Raw genomic sequence first — 24232 nt, 5'->3', positions numbered from 1 at the left:
TGGTCTTCACCTCTTCAAATTGCTCACAGAAACAATGTTCATGACAGAAAGTTGAATTCATTTCCACAGTACGCCTAGACCAATCGATTTGTGGGTTGTGTTCTGTGAGCCAAGGCAATCCCAAAATCATCTGAAATTGAGGCGCATCAATTAAATTGAAACTAATATTGCTTCGATGTTCTCCAGGGCCCACCACCAAAATTGCTTCGGTGTCGAAGACAATAGGTCCTGATGATAAGTTGGTACCATCCACTGCTCTAACCGGTTCTGGCCGAAGTTTCTTCTCAAATTTTATGCCAATGGTTTTTGCAAACTGGATATCGCAAAAATTTCCAGTGGCACCCGAATCCAACATTATGTCGACCTCTTCTTCTCTCTTTTCCCCAAAGCGAATTTTGCAGGACAGGATCAGATGTGGAGCCGCCGACTGGAGAGTGTTCGCTAATGATTGGGGTTTTGGAGTTGACTCAAAAGGAGCTTCCACCAGAGCAACTCCGTCTACTGGTGGAGCCTGTCTTTTACCCATTGCTTGGATTTTGGTTTCTTGGGACATTCTCGAACAAAATGACCGGACTGTCCACAATACATACAGAGCCGTCCCATTTGGCGTTTCTCCCTTTCTTCCTTGGACAGCGGACCACGAACGGTGCCAATTTGCATAGGTTCTTCTGGAACAACCCCTTCAGAGTTCTTGGCCGGTTCCGCTCTAACACGATCAAATCTAGGGGGGACTAGCTTAAAGTCTTTTCTCTTTTCACTACGACGTTCTGACTGACGCTGATCAATTTGAAGCACCAGATCGATGAGCTCTGACACATCCGTGGGCCTCTGGGGAATCTGCGACAACCCATCTTTCAGCTCATCCTTGAGGCCTCTGTAAAAAATTGCTGCTCTTTTTTCAGAAGGCCAATTCGTTTCCACAATTAATTTGTTGAATTGAGCAAGGTATGCCACCAGTTCACGATTGCCCTGTTTCAGATCCAATAATTCGTTATCTGTAGTCTGGGAGATGGTTCTCCTATCGAAAATCCGTAAGAACTCTTTCTTAAAATCTTCAAACTTGTACAGCACTGGATCATTAGAGGAGACCAATGGCATAGACCACGAAGCTGCGTCTCCACTCAGGTAAGAGAGCACGAAAGCCACCTTGGATTGATCCTCCTTAAACAAAATGGGCTTACATAAAAAATGTAGAGAGCACTGTGTCATGAAGATCTGCGCCTTATTGGGGTCCCCCTGAAACCTCTCTGGGGCTGCCAAGGGAATGGTGGGGGACATGGCATGCACAAGTTGAGTGGTAAGGGACGATGAAGTAGTTGGGGAAGGATCAAACCCTGGGGCCCTTAAACCCTCAAAATTAGGACTAGGACTGGTGGACATCTGATCTATTCTTTGCCTAAGAATACTTGCCTCTTGATTAGATTTTCTAACCTCTTCCCTGGTCTCACTAAGTTGTTTCTGCAAGCCTTCCAAAATTGAGGCTAGCGCTTTTACATCTAACCCCTCAGCCATTTTGCTCAGACGGAATAGAAATTGAGGCACTTCAATCTGTCAGAAGCGTACCTGTATTCTTGGCTTTTCCGTGGGAGCTGATGACCTGAGGGAGGAGCCCTGCTGAGTAATTCCTAATTCCCTCTCCTCCCTGGACCCGGATTTCTCCAAGGCCAGGAACGGAAGGGAAAGGGGAAGTGGATTGACAAGAGAGACTGCCACACTGGTGCCGAAGGACTCTTCAACCAATGGCCCAACTGCACCTAAAATACGAAGAACAACATAAATACCGTTCCCAGAAGAATTGGTTTCTGCACTATTAGCACCCACTAGTTTCTCAATTTACCTTATTCTAGTGTGGAATTTGCTGCTCTCTAATTCTTCATGTTTGTAGATGATGCTTCATATTAAACTTCGTTCATACAGTTCAATGTTCATTGGTTGCTGATTGTGGTATGATGGAATGTAGGTAGACAGCAGTATAAATTATATGCATACAATTAATACCCCATTTACTGCGCTCAACAGGAATGATGACTGGAAGTTGCAGGAAGCAATGAAGAATATTGGATAATGTTCCAGAAGGTAATCTCTCGCAAAGTTCACAGAAGTACTGGTAGCCCAAGACTGAGACTATACAACACGTACACCCTAATTATGCAGGTTTTAGAATTCAGGAGAGTTCAGAAGAGTTCAATAAAGAAGAAAATAACAAGGAGCTTTCCTACTGCATTGTCGGTAGTTCAAAACTGCAGTCCAGGATCTCAGGCCAGGGAATCTTCAGAGACTAACGCTGCAGCCGGGTATCAAACACCAAGGACTCCACCTGAACAGGAATTGCTGGTATCTTAATTCTAGTCAGCAGGAGATCAGCCACTGTGAGGTGAGGCGGGGAAAAAACGGAAGCCTCAAGAACGGACAAAACGGGACTTGCTCACGGGCCAAAAACTAACCAGGAAGAATGGCCGCGGGAGCTAAGAGACTCGTACTAAGCTAACGAGTCTTCAACTGGGACCAAAGCCCCCAAAAATACGAAGAATTGTCCAAACTTTGGAAGCGCTGAGGAAGCGCGACCTTCAGAATCCAAAACGACAGTTGAAGTGCGCAGAGCAGAGGGCTCTCGCGCACGAAATGGCGGACAGTCAGCGGAACGCTAGAACGCTGACCGACGAACTCAAGTGGCACAACCAGGAACCCTTACTGCTTATTAGACCTCTGTTGCGCCACTCTCTGCCGCCAACTACAAAAGGACAAAAACGGAGTGGCACATGAAAAATGCCCTGAACGAATCTTGTGAGGGGGAAAGCGGGATCTGACACCTTCGACCTCGTCATCTGCAAATACCTTTAACAAACCTTTGCAGAAGGGTCATGTTCAAAGCAAAACGCTTCAAGTGCCAAATGTTGCTGCTACCCATTCTCCTATCCCCAATACCACAGAAACCCACATCTAATCCACCTGCCAACCCTCATACTTCCCTTGCCAGTAATAAACCCTCGACTGATAGATCTTTTGTCAATGTTTCTAACAAGCCAAACTACCAATCTAGCCATTCTTATAACAACTTTAAAGGAGGGTTTATAGATTTGCCACCTGACGCAAGCCCATTTGTAATTGTTCTCACAGGGGTACCTGAATTAGAAAACCAATATGAGGAGAACTTTCAATCCCTAGAAAATAAAGTGATATATTGGTTAAATTCGAACAAACCCATTCCGAACCACATGAAAAGTAAAATCCTTATGGTTCGTAGGGTGCCGTGGGTAGGACCCATGGCCAAATCAATTATGGGTGACTGTATAGTCATTTCTTTTGAGGAACCCCATAGTGCTGAACAGATTTGTAATTGGAAATCATATGGTGATACACCACCCATTGAGGCCAGGCCTCTATCGTTTTTTTACCCTCCACCCAGGCCTACTCAATATGGGCCTAATTGGAACACTGTCAAACAGTATCACGGTTATGTACCCAACTTGGCTAGACAGGCAGATCGAAATATGTGGTCTGGTATTCCTACCTTTAACAGGTACAGTTGTTTAGATGCTGTTGATTGACTTGGGACCATGCCAGATTGCATTCCCAAGTTATATGACACCTACGGTACACTGTGCAATAAGTCTTTTCACCACCAGAACAAGGAAAGGTCTTTAGCAGCTGATAAGGTATGTCACGATCTGGATGTGGGTTGTTTAGTTGGGGGAACCAATACTATAGTAAGAGATGTGGTCACTGAGACAGATAACCAAAGTGCCGACATACAGTTAGGTAGTGTACATCATCAGCCGGTACTTATGCCGGCTTTTGATGACCAAACCTGTCTCAGTAATAGATTAACCCCACGTTTGCTCATTTTGTCCTGGAACATTGCTGGTGTTGGTAAAAATCTTAAGGATCCTGAATGGGCTGATTATGTTGATACTAGTGACCTTTGTTTATTGCAAGAAACATGGGCTATAGATGTTCCGCATAGAGTCGAATATAAAACCTATGGCACTGAGGCAGTCCAGTCTGATAGGGGGAGACCGTCAGGGGGGTTGATTACATGGCTTAAAATCACCCTGGTTATGAGGGTTGAAATTATAGATACAGGAACACCCGACATTCTGGCCTTAAAAATTGTACCCCCAAATGGAAATGAATGTTACATCGTTAACATTTACAATAGACCACTTGCTCATTCCAAGGTCTCACCAACTCTGGAAACACTGGATCTCTTCTTGAATAAGGTAGTTGGAGATACCCCGGTAATTCTGGGAGGCGACCTAAACTGCAACTTCGAACCGGTTTCTGGTATTAATGATGTTTTTGAGGACGAGGACCAGGTGTACAAAATCCCCCAGCTTGAAACCTCAAACTCTGTTAAGTGCTCCACTTTGGCCGTTCAATTGCTAAGGCTAACTGCAGACCATGGTCTTAGAGCATGCAACGGCCGCCTCCCTTCGGATTTGTCAAAAAATCCTACCTTTGCGAAATCCAATAGTAATTTGGATTTCATACTTGTTTCCCTTAGCCTTTGGCATTATTTGATTGATTTGAAAGTGGCAAGTAGGGAGGAAAGTGATCACTACCCCTTAGAACTTTACATTGATGTGCAAATGTTTAGTGATATTACTGCCAACCTAGCTACTCCATCATCTGAGACCATCAATGGCAAAATATGTGAGGATGTACACATAAATAACAATAGGCGTGCAGTAAAATGGCCATATATTTTGTCTGATGGTAAGGCCCTAGCATCGGTGTACTCTCTTTTTGGGGAAATGTTCGGACCTATAGCTGGTGATTCTTTCCTACCTGTCCACTTTGATCATTTTATTGAACTGCACAATGTCTTTTTCAGTGAATTAAAAACTTGCTTATCAAAAATGCCAAGGAAAAAGCAACAAAATATAAGAGTGGGGAGTCACGGAAAATTATGGTATGATCATACATGCAGGCTGGCCAAGAGAAATCTCCTGCTTGCCATTAAAAGCAAATCAAAGGAAGGAGTCAAACTTGCAAGGGAGGCATATAAGTGTGCCCTAAAAACATCGAAAAAACTATGGGAAGAGTCGATCTGGTCAGAAATGTTAGTTGCTGCAAAGACTAATGATAATGTTGGCTTTTGGAGGCTGGTGGCAAACGAGGGGCATGCAGGCAGAGCTGTAAAAGACACGTTTTGGATGAAATGACATGGGTGACCCACTTCACATCCCTTTATAAACATTATGACGGTGATGACAACAAGATACCATGGTTCCCTCCTCCCATTGAACCCCTTGACTTCACATTGGAGGAAACAATAAGGGCGATTAATGAACTAAAAAACTGCAAAGCACCAGGCCCTGATAAAATACCGGGGGATCTATACAAACATGACATTGAAGTATGGGCTCCTTATGTAAATCGTTTGTTTAATGTTTTGTCTACAAATTGTCGTTTTCCAGATAGTTGGCGTGCAGCGGAAGTTGTGTTAATTTTTAAAAAGGGGAATAGATTGGTACCTTCAAACTATAGACCAATTAGTTTAATGGACATCTTGCAAAAACTCTATTCTAAACACCTACTATTCCGGATTAATGATTGGCTGGAGGTTTCAAAAATAATTTCCAAATTCCAAGCTGGCTTTAGGAGCAAGACCAGTACTATAGATCAAATATTCAGATTCTGTTGTTTGATCTGGAAGTACGTGCATATTAGGAAAGGTCATTTGTATGTAGCTTTCGTAGATCTGAGAGCCGCATTTGACCTTGTCCCTCGCAACTTGCTCTGGAGGACCTTAAGTGAGGCAGGCTTGCCAGGGTGTCTTTTGGCCCAAATAGTAGAGTTGCATGCTGGAAATTATGCAAACATCAGGTGGGGTCCAAATGGCGAACTGACACGTAACATCCCTATTGAACGTGGGGTTCGTCAAGGGTGTGTCTTGGCCCCTACCTTGTTTTCTTTGTTTGTTAATGATGTTCCCAATTATTTGAATGGTTGTACTAATGATTCCCCGCAGCTTAACGGAGAGAGGGTGCCTGCGTTGCTCTTTGCGGACGATACCATTCTCATATCCCAGACCAAGAAAGGACTCCAGGCACTCTTAAACTCCTTTAGCTGTTATTGTATGACCAAGGGCCTGGAAATAAATGCTGATAAAACGAAATGTATGGCATTAAACCCTAGCAAACCGGACAGAGGGTTTTTGACTTTAAATGGCCAGAAACTAGGAACAGTGGAAAACTTTTCCTATCTGGGCGTTACACTTGATTCCAAACTAAGTTGGAAGGCCCAAATTGAGAAAAGTAAGGTATCATATGCCCACAACGTCAAACCTATCATATGTAGACTAAACACTAGCACAAGCAAGAGTGTAACCCCTGTCTTAGAGCTTTTTAAATTTAAAATTCAATCTGCTGTGTTGTATGGAGCAGAGATTTGGGGACCGTGGGCCATAGATAGCTTTCAGGGTTTGGACAACAAATTCATGAGAGCTATTGTAAGGGTCCCGAATAGTACACCCTTAATACCCCTCCAGCTTGACTTGAATTTTAAAAGAACAGATTACTTTGCCATTATAAGACCATTAATGTTTTGGGTTAGGTTGTGGTCTACCCCAGAACTGCTTGAATACAGAAATGGCCTCCAAGAATTGTTGATCCTTGATTCTTTTAACTCTATTCAGTGGCTTGTGCACATTAAGAAATGGTTCACGCTTCTGGGCCTGTACTCAATGTGGGAGAATCCAGACAATTTACCGGCTTTTTCCAAATCTATACTAAAACGAGCCTTTTGGTCTTACATGAGTGACAAGCTCATACATGAAAGTTGGATCCCTAACCCAAGATTTTTTATCTTTTAAGGACGAACCCCTCTTCGAATCCTTTTTAGATGAAATAGAGCCACCTATTGCAAAGTCCCTTTATCTGAAGTTTAGATATGGGATTCTTATGTTGAGCTATAACACAGAACGTTGGTCACAGAAAAGTTTGGGAGGCCCGAATGTCAAAAGCGGGTGTTGTCCTATGTGTTCAAACCCCTGCAAGGAGAATGAGGTTCACATGTTGTTTATATGTAGTGCCTACCTGAAGGCTCGAAAGAAATGGCTAAACCCATGTGCACTCTCCTAGGAACCAGATCCTGCTTTACAGCATATAGGATCATAAAAAGCAATACAACTCAGTTTATTGTATTTAGCATAAGTAGGTTCCTCTACTCTGTGTATATTATTCGCAGGAAACTTGGACAGATACTTTGAGTAGAACTTTTGTTTATATCGATAAAAATCTGTTGCCAAAACGAAATGTGTTTAAACTAAGGAGATGAAAACTAACTCTTGTATTACATTTTTAAACTTACTGTTTTAAGAAATAAATAAATAAATAAGCTAACAAATGAAGACAGTTCTGCTGATGGGCTTGTTTTTGTGATTAGGTGATTAAAGTTTGAATTATATTAACTGTGCAAAACAAAGAAAGATAGACACACAGGAATACAAGTTAATAAGGACGAAAAAGAAAGTTATTGATTCATTGTCTCATTTTCAGGGCTCTGTGTCAGGGAATAATAATAAGGCTTCGTCATCATACTCTGCAAATTCAGGCAGGATGAGGTCAGTGTCACCTAACAGAGAAGAAATTCCCTCATCTACGTTGCTGTCCTCCTCGTCTTCAGCCGGCGTGCTTTCTCGTACTTTGTAATCTGGTGGTATGAGGTGCTGATTCATCTTGATCATTGTGAACCTCTCCACATTTTTGGGCGAGAGGCAGCTCCGTTTGGAGGTTACAATGCCACCAGCAGCACTGAAAACCCGTTCAGAAGACACGCTTGCGAGTGGGCAAGACAAGTAGTTTATAGCCAGGTTGGAGAGCTGTGCCCACAATTGTTTTTTCCCATGCCAATACGCCAATGGGTCAGCATTAACATAGACCTCTGTTGAGTCATTCAGATAGTCCTGCACCATCGACTCAAGGTCCTCCAAGGTTCCTCCACTTTGCTTGCTTTTTGCTGTGACCTTTTGAGAACCAAACCCAAGCCGAGTTAACCAATCCTCTTCTGCATCCAATGTTACTGTTGTGTCTGGTGCAGATGATCCGGTTGCCGGTGTCTTTAACGGCTGAGAGGTCACTTGTGCCACAGCCACAGGTGCAGAAGTGGATTCTTTTGACTGGGGATTGCCTGCTGATGCTGATGTACTGCCTTTTCCTTCAATTTGCTGCCGTTCTCTTTCAAACCTCTTGGCTGACAAGGCTAGCCAAAGTTTGTACTTTGTAACATCTTCATCAGCAAAAGGAAAGAATGCTCGGCCTGCCAGCGCCTTTTTGTAGCGTGGATCCAGAATAGTAGCACAAATGTAATGCTGTTCTGAGTGGATCATTTTAAGACGTTCATCACCACTTAGGCGCTCTAATAATTTCTCCGCCAAAACAAAAGCGTCTTGCTTTTTTTCATCTTTTTGAAACATAGAAGACACCACCTCCACTTGGTGCTCCAGCATGCGCAACAATGGGATAGCTTTTCCCAAATTACAGTCCTCCTTGCTGACTGCACGCATGAAGACCTCAAAAGGACAAAGCATGTCTGTCAGGCTTTTAACTAGGTTCCATTGCGCCGCATCTAGCCTCAGGTCCTTCTGAGCTGTACCCAGTGTTAAGAAATAGTGATTGAGTACCGTATACTGCTCATACAGACGCTCAAGCATGTAGAAGGTTGAGTGCCAATGTGTTGCCACCTCCTGGATGAGTGCTTTCACTGGCATTCAACGTTCATGTAGCAGGCTCCTCAGATGCTTTTGGGCCTTAAAAGAATGGCTGAAATGGTTGCACATTCTTCGGCAGGTGGCCACTAACTCGCACGCTGAACTGTCTTCATCACTCAAGAATTTTTTAACAACCAGGTTTATACAGTGCGCCAAACACGGCACTCTGAAATATTGACCCAGCTCCATGGCCTTAACTACATTGGCGCCATTATCCGTGGAAACATAACCAATCTGGTGTTTTTTTGGGGACAGCCAGTGAAAGACCTTTATGTTAAACTCATTCAAAATGTTTTCTGCTGTGTGACGTTTCTCCAAGCAAAACATGGCTAGTGTTGCATGTTTCCGAGCAGCTTAAAAAACTTGGTCTGGGTCAACACCTGCGTTTAGCTTTGCTTTAACCCCTGAAAAAGAGACCCAGTGTGCAGTGATGCACATGTAATCAGCGCCTGCGCCACTGGTCCACATGTCTGTTGCCAGATGTATAGTGTGAACATCACTCTTCTGCAAAGCTGCCCCAATCACCTCCAGCACATCTTCATGTAGTGCTGGAACCGCAACTCTGGCAAAATAGAACCGGCTAGGAACCTTCCATTTAGGGCAGAGCGCTGCCACTAATTCTAGGAAACCAATCCCTTCGACAAAAGAAAAAGGGAGAAGGTCCAGAGCTAGCATTTTAGCCAGCTTAGTGTTATACAGACGCGTCAGTGGGTGGTTGCGTTCATATGGCGCTTCTGTAAACAACATGGTTCTAATGTTGCCCTGGACCAAGCATTTACGGGATGATGATGATGATGACTTCTTCGACCCAGTTACGCTCGCTGATGCACTTTTTTGCATTGGTGTCTCACTCTCTCCCACACTCTTAGTGTGGCTCACATGGGGTGTGCTGCTGACAGGGGTACTGGGTGTAAGTGAAGTGTTTGACACGTCTTCTTCCTCCTCGTCATCATCAGATGAAACATCAACGTTTTCTTGACTTGCAATTCGGGCTTCCTTGATTTCGTTTAGGTGCGCAAACCATTGGATAGCATGCTGTCTCTTAAGATGACCTCTCTGGCCTCCGGTACCATAGTTGGTACCAAACTTACCACGACTAACTGCAAGCTTACAAATGCTACAAATGGCGAAGTTTTCCTTTTTTGGGCAAACACTAAAGAAGTCCCAAACTGCGGACTTGAAATGTCTTTGGGGGCCGGAGAAGGCGGCGATACTGGTGGTGGTGGTCCTGCTGCTAATGCCAGATGAAATGGAGGATGTGGATTGCCGAACTTTAGTACGTTTTGCGCTTTCACCACCACTAATTGAGGTCGAGGTGGATGGAGGTCCCTTCTGGCGAGGAAGAAATATGGAAGCGGTACGTGTTGGTGTATTAGTTAACTCCAATGATTGTGGTGTTTCTTCTATTGCCTCCTCGTCGACAACATCATCACGCTCAGCAGCTTCTCGGGCTAGGGTCAAAATGTCTGTTTGCTGCATGCCCACTGGGGCTGCAGTGACCTTCATGATGACTGGGTCGTCGTCGTGAGAGTCTTCATCAGCAGCAGTATCCGCCACTTCTTGTTGAGCCTCATCACACTCCATAACTATGAGACGTTGGACGAGCTTCCTTTTACGCTTAACTACCTTTGTCAGATCATGGTGTGCCTCACTCTCAGACGGCAGTGGTGCTGGTTCCCAATTTTGATCCGTATCATCAGAAGGAGGTGTGCTTGAAGAAGATGTAGACACCACCCTTGATCTTTTCCTTGCTAGGGATGAGGAAGACAATGAATGATCAGCAGGAGTGGCTTCCTCAAATGATACCTCGACTTGATTGTCGATTTCCTGATGTGCCCCCACTTCTGGAGGAACAACTATTGTAGGCACTTGTGACCCTCCATGCACCTCTGCTTGCGCATCTCCTTGCGCTGCCTCTCCTTCCACAAGTACTTGGGCTTGTACTTGCACATGTGGTTGTTGTTGCGGCTTTGGTTGTTCAACGCTCGTCAGATGAGTTACAACAACCTGTGTTGATTGAGGGACATTGCTGCTACTTTCTTGCGATGAGCCAACATCACTGGTCAATGGTGATTGAACAACTAGACTAAGTGCCTCTGCAGCACTCAAGGGCTTGGACTTCAGTTGGCGTGGTGGTGGTGGTGGCATTGAGCCCAATGAGGCCGGGGTGCTGCTCCCAGCTTGGTCCCCATCAGATCCCGCTGCTGCTGCAGGCGTACTTTTTTTTTACTCCCAAAAAATGTGGCGGGCGGCACACCAGTCTCCTTGGTAACTTGCTTCTTCTGCTCCTTACTGGCAACTTTCTTGCTAGAGGAGCTACGGGGAACTTTTTTGGGGGCCATCTTCTTCAGAGGTCAGAACAGCAGGCCGCAGTTGCACGAGTTGTAGAGTTGTCTGTGGCCAGACGTGACGTCGCGTGACGTTATGCTGCACACACACACCGCTGCAGGACTTCTTCCTGGCACTGGTGGTTCTCTTGAGTCTTGTGCACCTAAAAGCAATGGAAGACAGAGGAACATCAGTTCAGTTATACACCCCAAAAAATCGAAAAACACAGAAAAATCAGCACAATCCCATGCCATCCATGATGTTTAAATTCAAGACACCCCACAGAAAGACTAGGCCCATGCACCACTCACTACCCCTGGTGAAAAGGCCACAACAACAGTCCAAAAAAACGAAAATCACAGAAAAATCAGCACAATCCCAAGCCATCCATGATGTTTAAATTCAAGACACCCCACAGAAAGACTAGGCCCATGCAACACTCACTACCCCTGGGCATAAAGGTTGAAAGCTAGGCAAAATGGTTGCAGACCAAAGAACAATGCCTGCATTCAAAATGGCCCCTGCCTCCCAGCACATGGCCAGGGCCTGCCTGTAGCAGCACTCAAAATGGCCCCCACCCACATGGCCTGTCCCCATGAACACCCCAAAAAATCGAAAAACACAGTAAAATCAGCACAATCCCAAGCCATCCAGGCCCTCCATGATGTTTAAATTCAAGACACACCACAGAAAGACTAGGCCCATGCACCACTCACTACTCCTGGGCATAAAGGTTGAAAGCTAGGCAAAGTGGCTGCAGACCTAAGAACACTGCCTGCATTCAGAATGGCCCCCTGCCTCCCAGCACATGGCCAGGGCCTGCCTGTAGCAGCACTCAAAATGGCCCCCACCCACATGGCCTGTCCCCATGAACACCCCAAAAAAGTCGAAAAACACAGAAAAATCAGCACAATCCCATGCCATCCAGGCCTTCCATGATGTTTAAATTCAAGACACCCCACAGAAAGACTAGGCCCATGCACCGCTCAATACCCCTGGTGAAAAGGCCACAACAACAGCCCAGAAAAACGAAAATCACAGAAAAATCAGCACAATCCCAAGCCATCCAGGCCCTCCATGATGTTTAAATTCACGACACCCCACAGAAAGACTAGGCCCATGCACCACTCACTACCCCTGGGCATAAAGGTTGAAAGCTAGGCAAAATGGTTGCAGACCTAAGAACACTGCCTGCATTCAAAATGGCCCCCTGCCTCCCAGCACATGGCCAGGGCCTGCCTGTAGCAGCACTCAAAATGGCCCCCACCCACATGGCCTGTCCCCATGAACACCCAAAAAAATCGAAAAACACAGAAAAATCAGCACAATCCCAAGCCATCCAGGCCCTCCATGATGTTTAAATTCAAGACACCCCACAGAAAGACTATTATTATAGAGGCTTTTGTAGCGCGCTCTGTTACTAAGAAAATAGTATCCTGGCGCGGGGTAGGTGAGAGGCAGAGCAGAGTGATTCCAGTGTAAAGATAGGAGGGAGACCCTATACAGTGATGTTAAAGAGGTGGGTCTTCAGTCCTTTCTTAAACACAGTAATGGATGGGCTGTTCTCAGATGGAGAGGAAGGGTGTTCCAGGCTCTCGCAGCTCTGACAGAGATGGATTGGCCACCAAGCCTGCTGTATTTAAACTTTGGTACAGTCATTTGGTGCAGATTAGTTGATCTGAGAGGTCGGTTGGGAACATATAGGGAAAATCTTTTCCTCAAATAGACTGGGCCGGTTTGATGGACAGCTCGATAAGCGAGGACAAGGATTTTGAATGAAATCCTATGAGCAACTGGGAGCCAGTGAAGGGTGCGGAGAGGTTGGCGAACACTTAAGCTTTTGGGTATGTTAAACAAAAGCCGCACAGCGGCATTTTGAATAACTTGGAGACGGTGAATCAGGTAGGCTGGTAGGCCACAGAAGAGGCCATTCGCGTAATCCAATCTGGATAATATAAGGGCGCGAATGACAGTCTCCTTGGCCTCTCTCGGGAGGAGAGGGAAGAACCTGCGTAATGTTTTAAGTGTGGAGAAGCAGATCCCAGTGAGTTTTTTTAAATGATCCTCGAATCTGAGGTCATTGTTAAACCAGACTCCAAGGTTTTTTGCAGGGCCTCCGATGGATTTGGGGCATGGCAGATCGGCAGGCCAAAGAGAGTCGCTAAAGTTGTCTGGGAAAGAACCACATAGCAGGATTTCCGATTTGCTTTCGTTACATTTTAGTTGGGCGAGGGCTAGCCAACGAAAGACAGATGATAGGCAGGATTGAGCTCCCGACGTATCCAGGTTGTTTTTTGGCCATGTGAACAGCAGTTGTGTGTCGTCAGCGTAGGCCATAATTTTTGCTCCCAGCTGTTCGGCGAGATAGATGAGCGGGGTCAAATATATATTAAAAAGCAGGGGGCTAAGGGTAGAGCCCTGAGGTACACCAGTTGCAAGTTTCTTGGGAGAGGAGGCAAAGGGCGGCATCCAGACTTGTTGAGATCTATTGTCTAGAAAAGATGTCAGCCAGTCAAGGGCGGAGCCTGTTATGCCTATGGCCGCTAGTCTAGTGAGCAGAAGGGAGTGAGGGACCGTATCGAAGGCGGCAGAGAGGTCCAATAAAATCAGAGCCGCTCTGCCACCTCCGTCCAGGCACTCCCGGATAGCCTCGGATATTTCAACTAATGCCGTCTCCGTACTGAAGGCTGCTCTGAAGCCTGATTGCGCTGGATGGAGTGCCTGGGAAGTTTCTACAAATTTGTCCAGCTGTGTGAAAGCAACCTTTTCACATATTTTTGCTAGAGCCGGCAACAGTGATATGGGCCGGAAGTTAGCGGGGACAGCGGGATCTAAACCATTTTTTTTTAAGAGTGGGAGCAATTTAGCTTGCTTCCAGCAGGCCGGAACAGTAGCAGTGAGGAAAGAGCGGTTAATGATATGTGTTACCTCATAGCCGACTGTGTCTGCAAGATGCGCAAACACTCTGGCAGGACAGGGGTCAGAGGGGGATCCTGATTGTAGGGCAGCAAGGATTCTAACAATGTCTGTTTTTTCTACTGGGGTGAAATGGTCAAACTGTTCCGTAGGGGCAGGCATCACGGGGGACGGAATGACCAGTGAGGGTGGAAAGCTGTTGCATACAGTAAGTAAATCGTCCTGAATTTTGGTGATTTTGTCAGCAAAGAACACAGAGAGTTCTTCGCACCATTTCTCCGAGGAGGTTAGTACAGGTTGAGCAGCACAGGGTGAGACAAAGCTTTTCACAATAGCAAAGATTTCCCTACTATTGTTATTGGCCTTAATTATACGCCCTTCGTAGTATTGGCTTTTTGCAGATCTAATCGCTGCATAGTACTTCTTTTGCGCCATCCTCATGTCCTTCTTAGCCTCGGGGAGATAGGCTTGTCATCATATCCGTTCAAGTTTTTTGCAACCTGATTTAAGATCACGGAGGGTGTGGGAGAACCAAGGTTTAGAAGGGGTAGAGCGCAATCTGCAGACCCGACCTGTTTTTATTGATGCAGCAGTCCCACATTCAATCCATGAATTGAATGAACTAACGGCTGACTCAATTTCAAGAGGAAGAGTTGGGCGGGAGGTGTCTAGATGTTCAGACAAGAGCTCTACGTTAATTTTCTGTTTGTGAGCAGCTGGGTGGTTGATCTCGGCCGGGCGGGTCAGGGTCCAGGTAAATCTAATCAGCATGTAGTCTGACCAGGTCACTATTTCAGGGTGAATCATGTCAATGTCAAAATTGGTACAAACCAAGTCAAGGCCATGTCCACCTGAATGAGTGGGTGCCTTAACCCATTGTTTAAGCTGGGCCATAGCGAGAGCTTCGTTTAAGCGGGCAGTGTCAGGCAGATCTAGATTATCCACATGGATATTAAAATCCCCCAGGAGAAGGTATCTGGAGTATCTAGGCCCATGCACCACTCACTACCCCTGGGCAAAAGGCCACAACAACAGCCCAAAAAAACGAAAATCACAGAAAAATCAGCACAATCCCAAGCCATCCAGGCCCTCCATGATGTTTTTATTAAAGAGACCCCACAGAAACACTCAGTCCACCCACCACTGAGTACCCCTGGGAAAAAGGCCCCAACAACAGCCCAACAATCGAAAATTCCAAAATTGTAGTTGCAGCAACTGTAATGCCCCAAACAAACTTACTTGTAAAATTTCTAATCCAAAAGTGATCCAAAGAAAGTCAAAAAGGCCTCAAATCCAAATATCCAGCAGCATCCACAAAAAGTAATCCTTCCAGGTGAAGAATCCGAATGACAGTGACCAGCACATGAAGAAAGCACTGGGAGGAGCCTGCTGGACAGGAACAGGAAGTTGGAGACTGTGGGGCACTTCCTTCCTCCCACCCCTCCCCCCCCCAAAAATGGACTCCTTGCAAAAAAAAGTGCAGGCAAATGTCAACCTGAGGAGTTATTCTGATAAAAATCATCATTTCCAGAAGGTTTATGCTGCTTGCTGGTGGATTTCTTGTGCAGAATTGCAAATTTTGTAGTTTCGCGAGTGCGAGATTGTTGCTGCATGCCGCATCTACGTGTTCGCAATTGCGAACTCCCGCGATACGTGATCACGGCGTACTCGCGTTGACAAACTGTTGCTGTGCAAGGTGGCAAGCCGCGATGACGTAATCGCGGTCTCCAAACTCCTGCGGGATCCCGCAGCAAGATCCAAAATGGCGCAGCACTCGCAAAATATCGAGAAAAACAACTTTGCAAACGCTGAATGACGGTAAGTGAACGCCGCACGCCGCACGCCGCAAAATTGTATCACCAAGAAAAAAAAATCCGCTGCGTGCGAATTTGTGGATTTTGCGGGAAATTCGCAAATCTCGCGGATTGCGAATTTACCGAAAATCCGCAAAATCCGCGAGCGGAACGGATTTTCCGCCCATGCTTAATAATGATGCACTAGACAGAGAAATACTCCCCGGCTCCCTCCGAGACTCAATTATAATCACCGTCCACAAACCACACAGGGATCTCACCCTGCCCTCCATATATCGTCCAATAACCCTCCTCAATACGGACTGCAAGGTATTAGGGAAAATCTTAGCAGAACGATACACTCAAATTTCGTCACCATTAGTCCACCCAGATCAATGTGGGTTCATCCCAAGGCGCACAACCTCACAAAACTTATGAAGGCTGTTCCATATACAGGATGAAACGCAGATGCAATTCCCACGGGCTGCCTGCCTCATATTGTACCTTGAAAAGGCCTTTGACACATTACTATGGCCCTACTTGTTTGCTGTCCTTGGCAGGGTAGACATAGGTCCCACATTAGTAGCCTATACAAAACTCTTATACACCAATCTCACATCGAGGGTCAGGATGGGCAAATATATCTCCCCACCGTTTGCTGTGGAGAGGGGAACAAGGCAGGGCTGCCCATTATCCCCTCTCCTGTTCGCCCTAGTGGTGGAGCCCCTGGCAATACGTTTACGCCAGGAGGGGGAGGAGTGGGGCATTCTACTGGCAGGCATGACACACTGTGTGTCCCTTTATGCGGACGACCTTCTGATATATGTCCGCGACATTACCCAAGACCTGACACCCATATGGCAAGGGCTACATGACTTCGCAGATGCTTCTGGCCTGAAGGTTAAATTGGAAAAATCCACTGTGTATCCACTCAGCCCACACATAGCCCCATTCGAGATACAGATAGGGACGCAATCACTTGCGTGGAATGCCGAGGCGCCCAGATATCTGGGAGTGGTCTGTACCACTTCCTGACGGATATGTACGACGGGAATCACCGTAGGGCCTTGGCGGGTCTCTGGTCTGCGGTGGAGTTCTGGAAATCGCTGCCTCTAGCCCCTATAGGCCGAGTGGCACTGGCCAAAATGATTATGGTCCCACGCATGTTATATCACTTTGCTAACATCCCAGTTATACCACCACAGCCATTTTTTAAGGAGCTAGACTCCTTGCTTGCTGAACTGATATGGGGGACGATGACACCGGGTGGCCCTGACTACATTATACATCCCTACGACGGAGGGGGGCTGGGAGCACCCTCCTTTGAGGCATACTTCCTCGCAGCCCAGTTGCAATGGCTGTCATACTGGAGGGCGGAGCGGCACACGGGGGAACCCGTCACCGCGGAAGGCCGCACGCCACTGCCAGTCATCCGCCGGCTGCTACTCCCAGGTACGAGACCCATACGCATGCGGCCTCTGCAGCTATCCATAGCTCGCACTTGTATGCTGTGTATCCATCGTATGTCCCGGGGCCGGCCCCCATACTCACCCGCCATTTCAATATGGCACAAAAAAGTGGTCGGAAATCCAATTACGTACTTCATACAAAGAGTTTTGTACCGCATGCAGTCCGGCCACAACATAGAAACACTGGCTAGAATGCCATGGGGATCTCCCCACACTGCAACCAGTGGTTGCAGAAGCATCTGCAGGAGCGAGGTTGTGTGTGCAGTGCAGCACCCCACACAGACCTCAGAGGACAGGTCATGCACGTGTCAGCTAGGGAGGACCAATTGCATCATTGATGACCTCAGAAATTGCACAATGACGACCTTCTTCCCAGAACCAAAAAGGATGCTTGAAACCACATCCAGCGTTTCAACAGAATGACAGTCTCAAAGCACGGTGGGGTTTTTTAAACCCATGGAGTATACTGCTGTCAGAACCCTACTACCTCACCACGCCCCTGGCCTCCATGAACTGCACTGTGTTATATCACATGTCAGGGTTATGTTGGGTATGTGCTTTGCCTCGCACGTCAAGGTTGCGTTGGCAGTGTCCCTCGCACATCATGGTTGTGTTGGGAGTGTTCCTCACACGTCAGGGTTGTGTTGGAAATGTGCTTTGCCTCGCACGTCAAGGTTGCGTTGGCAATATCCCTCGCACGTCAAGGTTGCGTTGGGAGAGCTGTTTTTTCTTGTCTCGCACGTCAGGGTTGCGTTGGCAGAGTACTCAGGAGTAGTGCTGTTTTGTCAGTGTGCATTACATTTTTGTTTCTCCCTCGCACGTCACTTATTGAGCGTTATTACATCCTTGCTGTAACATGTGTAAAAAAAATGAATGTTCCTTTGCAGAGGGAGATGGGTGTGTTGTGGTGATTGGCGGTGTTCTTCAGAGTGTACTGGGTAAGTGTGGTGATTGCATTTTCCCTGTGGTGTTCTTCAGAGTGTAATGGGTAAGTGTGGTGATTTCATTTTCCCTGAAACATTTGCAATCTGTTTTGAGTGCATCCTGCCTGAAAACATGTGTAATCTTTTAAATGTGAATTTACATGTTTCATTACCATTGTATATGAAGAATACAAATATTTATGCTATATGTTCTTAAGTAAACTATAGAGGAATCATTTATCTATTACCGTCTTATTTGATCTTATTGACTTTAATATCCTAGAATGCTATTTGATTTTTGTTGTGAACTAAGAATGCATTTACCTATCAGATATGATTTTTGTGACCTAATTGGATTTCATTTCCAAGGAACGGAATATGATTATTTTCTTCACTTTCCTTCTTGATGTTTTATTGTTTCTAAAGGAAGGAGATATGTTGTATCCTATGATTCCTAGTCCTGGATGCTCAGCCTGCATGAGTGTGATGTCATAGAATATTGGGTGTGTGTGCATACTTTGAATGAGTGACCAGTTGGATTGAGTGGGGCTGAGCAGCAATATGCTGCTCCCGGTGGGGCACCCTGTACCAACTTACCTTAACTAATACATCTACTTGACTAAATCTCTGGTCTACCTATGATGACAGTACATCTTCAGATACAAAACACTGCCTAGCCATATTTTTGGGGATTTTCTTCAAAGGGCTTTGCCTCATTTCCTGTTTGTAAATCTGAGCATTTCTCTGTCTAAGAACCCACTTGAACTCTCTAGTAAAACAACTTTCTTTCGGTCATCGTGCTGCCATCAGTACAATTCACTAAGGAAGAAGATCCTTCAGTTCTCCATGAGTCAGTCAGAGGGATTCACAGCCCAGAGGCCCAAGAAGGCAAGTAAACCATGTGAATGAAGCCTGGCCTTCATGAAAGCTGCTGGCTGCCCTCCTCAGTCTGCTTCGGCTCTTTACAGCCCTGTCCTCCTTTCGCTCCCCAGTGATCAGATGATTATCTGTATGAGAACATGATGGGGCTCTCCTATGAAAGGTAATGTTTATAAATATGTTAATAAATAATGATATACAACTAGTGTAAAGCAGTAGCAAAACTGACACAGACGTAAAGGCGAGCACTGCTTCATCAGTGTGCCCTGTATATAACTTGCATGTATAATCCCGGTGTACATAACACATCAACTACAGTATTCTGCAGAGTAATTTGTTATTTTATTAATTACACATATTAATATATTACAAATTATTTTGATTGTGTCCTCATCTTGATTTACATTCAATTTTCTTTTCACCTCTCCAGTATATATCAACTTGCTCAGAGCCATTCCAAAACTCACAACTTGGGTCAATTTCAATTCCTACCGCAATCTAATCCACAGTAGGGAAAGTGCTGGACTCTGGTAGTGTTAAATTTACTCTTCACGCTTCAATTTAAGAACCAATAGGGAAAATGTTTGAGGGATTAGTTTTACTATTCCAACTCCAATCTTCACAACCATAGAGAAAGTGTTTTACTTCGAAGGGATTAGATATACCATTCAAATTCCTAAACTGGAAAAAAACATTTAAATACATAATAAAATAAACATATTTAATCATATTTAAAATAGAAAAATTATTCATTATAAATAAATACAGTTAAAAGTACTAAAAACTAATTTTTATATTACAAAGTTACTTTAAAAAATATAAAACAAACTAAAAATATTTAAAACAAATACACTTCCTTCCCTACTACAGAAAAAGCCCACAAACAGAAAATAAATTAAAATGTATAAAAACATTATCAATCTCAGATTAATTATTACATACAACAAATTTAATTAAAAAAATAATACATCTAAAACTCTTAAAAAAATATTAATTTTAAATACAATGATCAATGAATTAACATTAATCTAAAAAGACAAAAATAACTTAAATACCAATTGATCAATTACATAATCTAATTTCATATAACAACTAACATATATTGTCATAGAAAATATACATAATACAACTTTAATAAAGTAACAAGATTATATACAACAGTATATAAAAAAAGAATATTCTTACCTTCTAAATTCTGTCCCACAATATTTTTATGTTGATTATATTTTTCACATGATATTGTGATATCATATTTGTTATTCAATATTTTGGCTGGATACCTCCTCCATACAGGGTCTTACCCGTTATCTTTACCATTATAACTTCCTATTTACTAGTATCATTCATAACCTCTTACCCTTTCTTTGTCTGTTTTTTTACCAGAGTTTTTTTTCCATCTGTCACTGAATAATGTAACAATACCACTGCGTTTTATAAAATACATGAAAACCTAAAGTTGGGCAACAGATGTGTGCAAGATGGTGATTCAAATATTTTCTACAAATCAAAAGTCAGAACAATATCTTCCTGGTCCTCCACAAGTATACAGTGAAATATCCTGCATAACCAAGACAAAATATATTTATTACATCTTCCCAGAATAAATCTTAACTGAGCTGATTCTTTTGTATGAAAGGGCAAATTAAGCTCATTATTCTGGAGGCTAGAAACATAGGCCCTGGTTACGATGTTGGGCGGTTGGATCACTGATAGGCCGGCGGTGGCGGTCTGACCTCCGACATCCCTTCGGTCCAACTGCCGTATAATTATACTGGTGGTCGGATCCTATTATGTCGGACACAAGACCGCCGGCTCCGCCAGGATCATAGATTCCGATTGTGTGGGGGTTGGAGCAGTGCCCTACAATGGCCGCAGTGTAGAGGCAGGCACCCCATCAGGATCACAATATCCCTTTCCGACAGCCTTTTCATGATGGGAATCCCGTCATGAAAAGGTTATCTGAAAGGGCTATGCAGGGCCCCAAACAAGGCCTCCGTCTGTCGTGGGCCACTGAAAAGTGGCTCTGGGCACATGTAGTGCCCCCATTCACTTCTGTGCACCATGCACAACATGGTGCATGGCACACGAGGCATAGATGTACAGTAGGATGCTGAACTGCATCGACATGGCTGCAGCATGCCTCCTTGTATTCCTGACACTAGCCAGGTGGTCGCATCGCAATAGGTTGGGCGGACCACCCGCATCCTTGTCGGTCTCCTGACTGCCACAATGGCGGCCAGCGGTCCGACCAACCTGCTTCAAAAGGATGCCTAGTCTGTTGTCAAGGATGGCCAATTAAACATGTGAAACTGAAAGCTATCCATCTTTAAGTATGTCAGTTGATTGAATTGTTTTACTGAATGAAAGAGTCGCTTGTAGAATTTTCCATTTCCTCCGATATTGTATGTAAAATATTACTATCTAAATTCTTTATATACTTCAAAACAACTCGGGCTGTGACAGTTTTTAAAACAGTTTATGGCTTACACAGTTTAAGTTTTAATAAGCCTTCTAAGAACAGAATGTATCCTTAACATATTTTATCAGGGCTTCACTCCATATGAGTGCAAATACAATTGATATATGTTTCTCACTCATAAACAAATGGCTAATAATTGTTAAAAATGACCTTTTTTGTGTGGAATTCCCACAGATTGTTGCTTTTTTTGCTGAATCCGTTTTTGTTGAATATAGGTCTTTGCACACTTCACTCATGCTAACCAGTGGCAAAGGGCTTGTGATCTCCCTTTTAAACATGGAAAATTAGCATATGCACAAAAGGCAAATTTAATTTACGTGTAAGCCCCTAGTCTATGGTAATACATATATACAGGGGCTGTATATTAAATACTACTAGTGGGCTGTAGCACCCGTGCCATCCAATAAATAGCATTGTAGAACATGTCTCTAGGTCTGTTATCACAGCCTGGATGTATAGTTTTAAAAACTCCCATTTAAACCTGGCAAAACAAACCTTTTGTTAGGCCCAAACCTTCCCTTTTTATACTTATTATACTTATAAGTCACTTCTAAGGAAGGCCCTAAATGCCCGTAGTGCAGAGTGCACTGTATTTAAAAAGTTAGATGCATATTTAATGTTTACATGTCCTGGCAGTGAAAGCCACCAAAGTTGTTTTTCACTGTGGCAAGGCTGGCTCTCCCATAGGAAAACACTGGCATACAATATAAAAATCTATCATGCTTAATTCAATTTTGGGAGTAGCTACAAAAATGATTCAAGTACTTATTTTAATAGTAATTTAAAATCCAACTTATTGGTCAAGTTGGATTTTATTTCACTAATTTGGAAATTACACTTTTAGAAAATTGTCATTTTCCTGACTAAAACCAAAAGGCTTTCATGTCAGTGTCCAGCTGTCACCTGACCCCTAATGGCTCCTCTATGGTGAGATGTTTATAGCTCCAAGACAGTCGACAACTGGGCTTCGGAGATAATTTGGCCAAAATATTGAGGGCGCCTTATTACGATGTCGGTGGTCCGACACCAACGGCTCGTCGGTGTCGGACCCACTGACATGTGCCCCTGCGGCCCACCAGCCGCATTACTATGCGGCAGCTGGAGGCATCGGATGGCAGGACCATCCACGGCGCTTCGGACAGGCTCAAGGAGCCCATTGGTGCGTCGGAGGGTCAGTAATCCCTACAATAAGGGCGATGCCTGCTCAGGGACTACAATGTCCCTTTTCGCCTACCCTTTCATGGTGGTTCACAAGCCAATGAAAGGGCAGGCAGAATGTGACTTTGGGAGACCCTAGCAGAGCCCCCTTCTCCCCTGGCCCTCTGCTATTGGGCCTGGGGTGCACCACTGATGCCCCCCAACCATCCATGCACCATGTTTCAGGCTCCGACTGAGGACTGCCACACGGTACAGGGATGTTTTTAAAGTGTTTATTTTCTTTTGGGGCGTGTGCTGCAGTCCACAGCACCCCGCAATAGAAAATATACTCATTGCGCCCGCTGTGTAGGTGGTTGCATTGTTATCAGGTCAGCTACGAGAGTCCGACCGGCATCGTAATCAGGCCCTGAGTTTTTAAATGGAGGGATACAGAAATCCATGTTTAAGAAATTTTGTTGTCAGAATATAATTTTTTCAGGTAAGTAATATCGTTTTTTAAGACTATTGTTGTTGTTAATATCATTTTAAATAAAATAGTTGTTCATTATTGTAATGTATTTTAATATATATATATATCTATATATATATATATATATATTACCTACTGGCGATAGCCAGTAGGTATATATAGTTAGGATTTTTTCTCTATGGAACTTTTGAAAATTCTATGTCTAATAACTTTGGCGTTTGTGGACGGAATTGGCTGAAATTTTCAGGAAAATGGCACATTTTGTTTCTGAGCAGCCTCTGAAAATTTGGGGGGGGGTCGTCAAGGGGGGGGCCGAGAAAAAAGGGGGGTCCCAAAACGCGTTTTTCCCATTCATTTTTCCATAGGGCGGTTGGCCTCACTTTTAGCTCGAACGGCTGAATGGATTTGCACGAAACTTGGCAAAATTGTAGGGACTGTTAGCCCGATGTGCCTTTGCTAGGTCTCAATATATGTGCTTCAGTGGATTTTGAGAAATTAACGTTCAAAATAAGATATATATCTGTAACAGCGCTCCGGGCAGCGCTCCGGTTCGCGTACTTTTCGCGTAACGGAACTTTGCGATGCGAAGCTGATTGGCTCTCCGCTGTCTGTCAACATTCTAAACAGTCCGGAGCGGCCGCCATCTTGTCTCTCGGTAGGATCGAGAGACAAGAGGAGGCCAAAACAAAGGGGGAAATGAAGGAAAGGGGGCGAGGTAGACCCCTTCTGACCCCCTAGGATTGATGAGGGGGATATTATAGAGCTACGCGGGCCCAAAAAAAAAAAAATCCGATTTTTTTCGCCGTAGAGACGCGTCTTGGTACGCGAACCGGGCAGCTAACTGGGCAGCTAACCGGGAAGCTAACCGGCAGTGTAACGGGAGTCTGAGGAGAAGCTGATTGGCTGTTAACATTGTAAACAGTCTGGAGCGGCCGCCATCTTGTCTCTCTGTGGGATCGAGAGACAAGAGGTGGAAAAAAAAAGGTGTAAATGAATGAAAGGGGTAAGGCAGACCCCTCCTGAACCCCTAGCATTGATGAGGGGGCTATTAAAGTTCCCTGCGGGGCAAAAGAAAAAAAAATGCAATTTTTCGCGGTAAAGGTGC

The sequence above is a fragment of the Lissotriton vulgaris genome, chromosome 8 (assembly GCF_964263255.1).
Source record: "Lissotriton vulgaris chromosome 8, aLisVul1.2, whole genome shotgun sequence".
Classification (NCBI taxonomy): domain Eukaryota; kingdom Metazoa; phylum Chordata; class Amphibia; order Caudata; family Salamandridae; genus Lissotriton; species Lissotriton vulgaris.
This window is presented reverse-complemented; position numbering follows the sequence as displayed.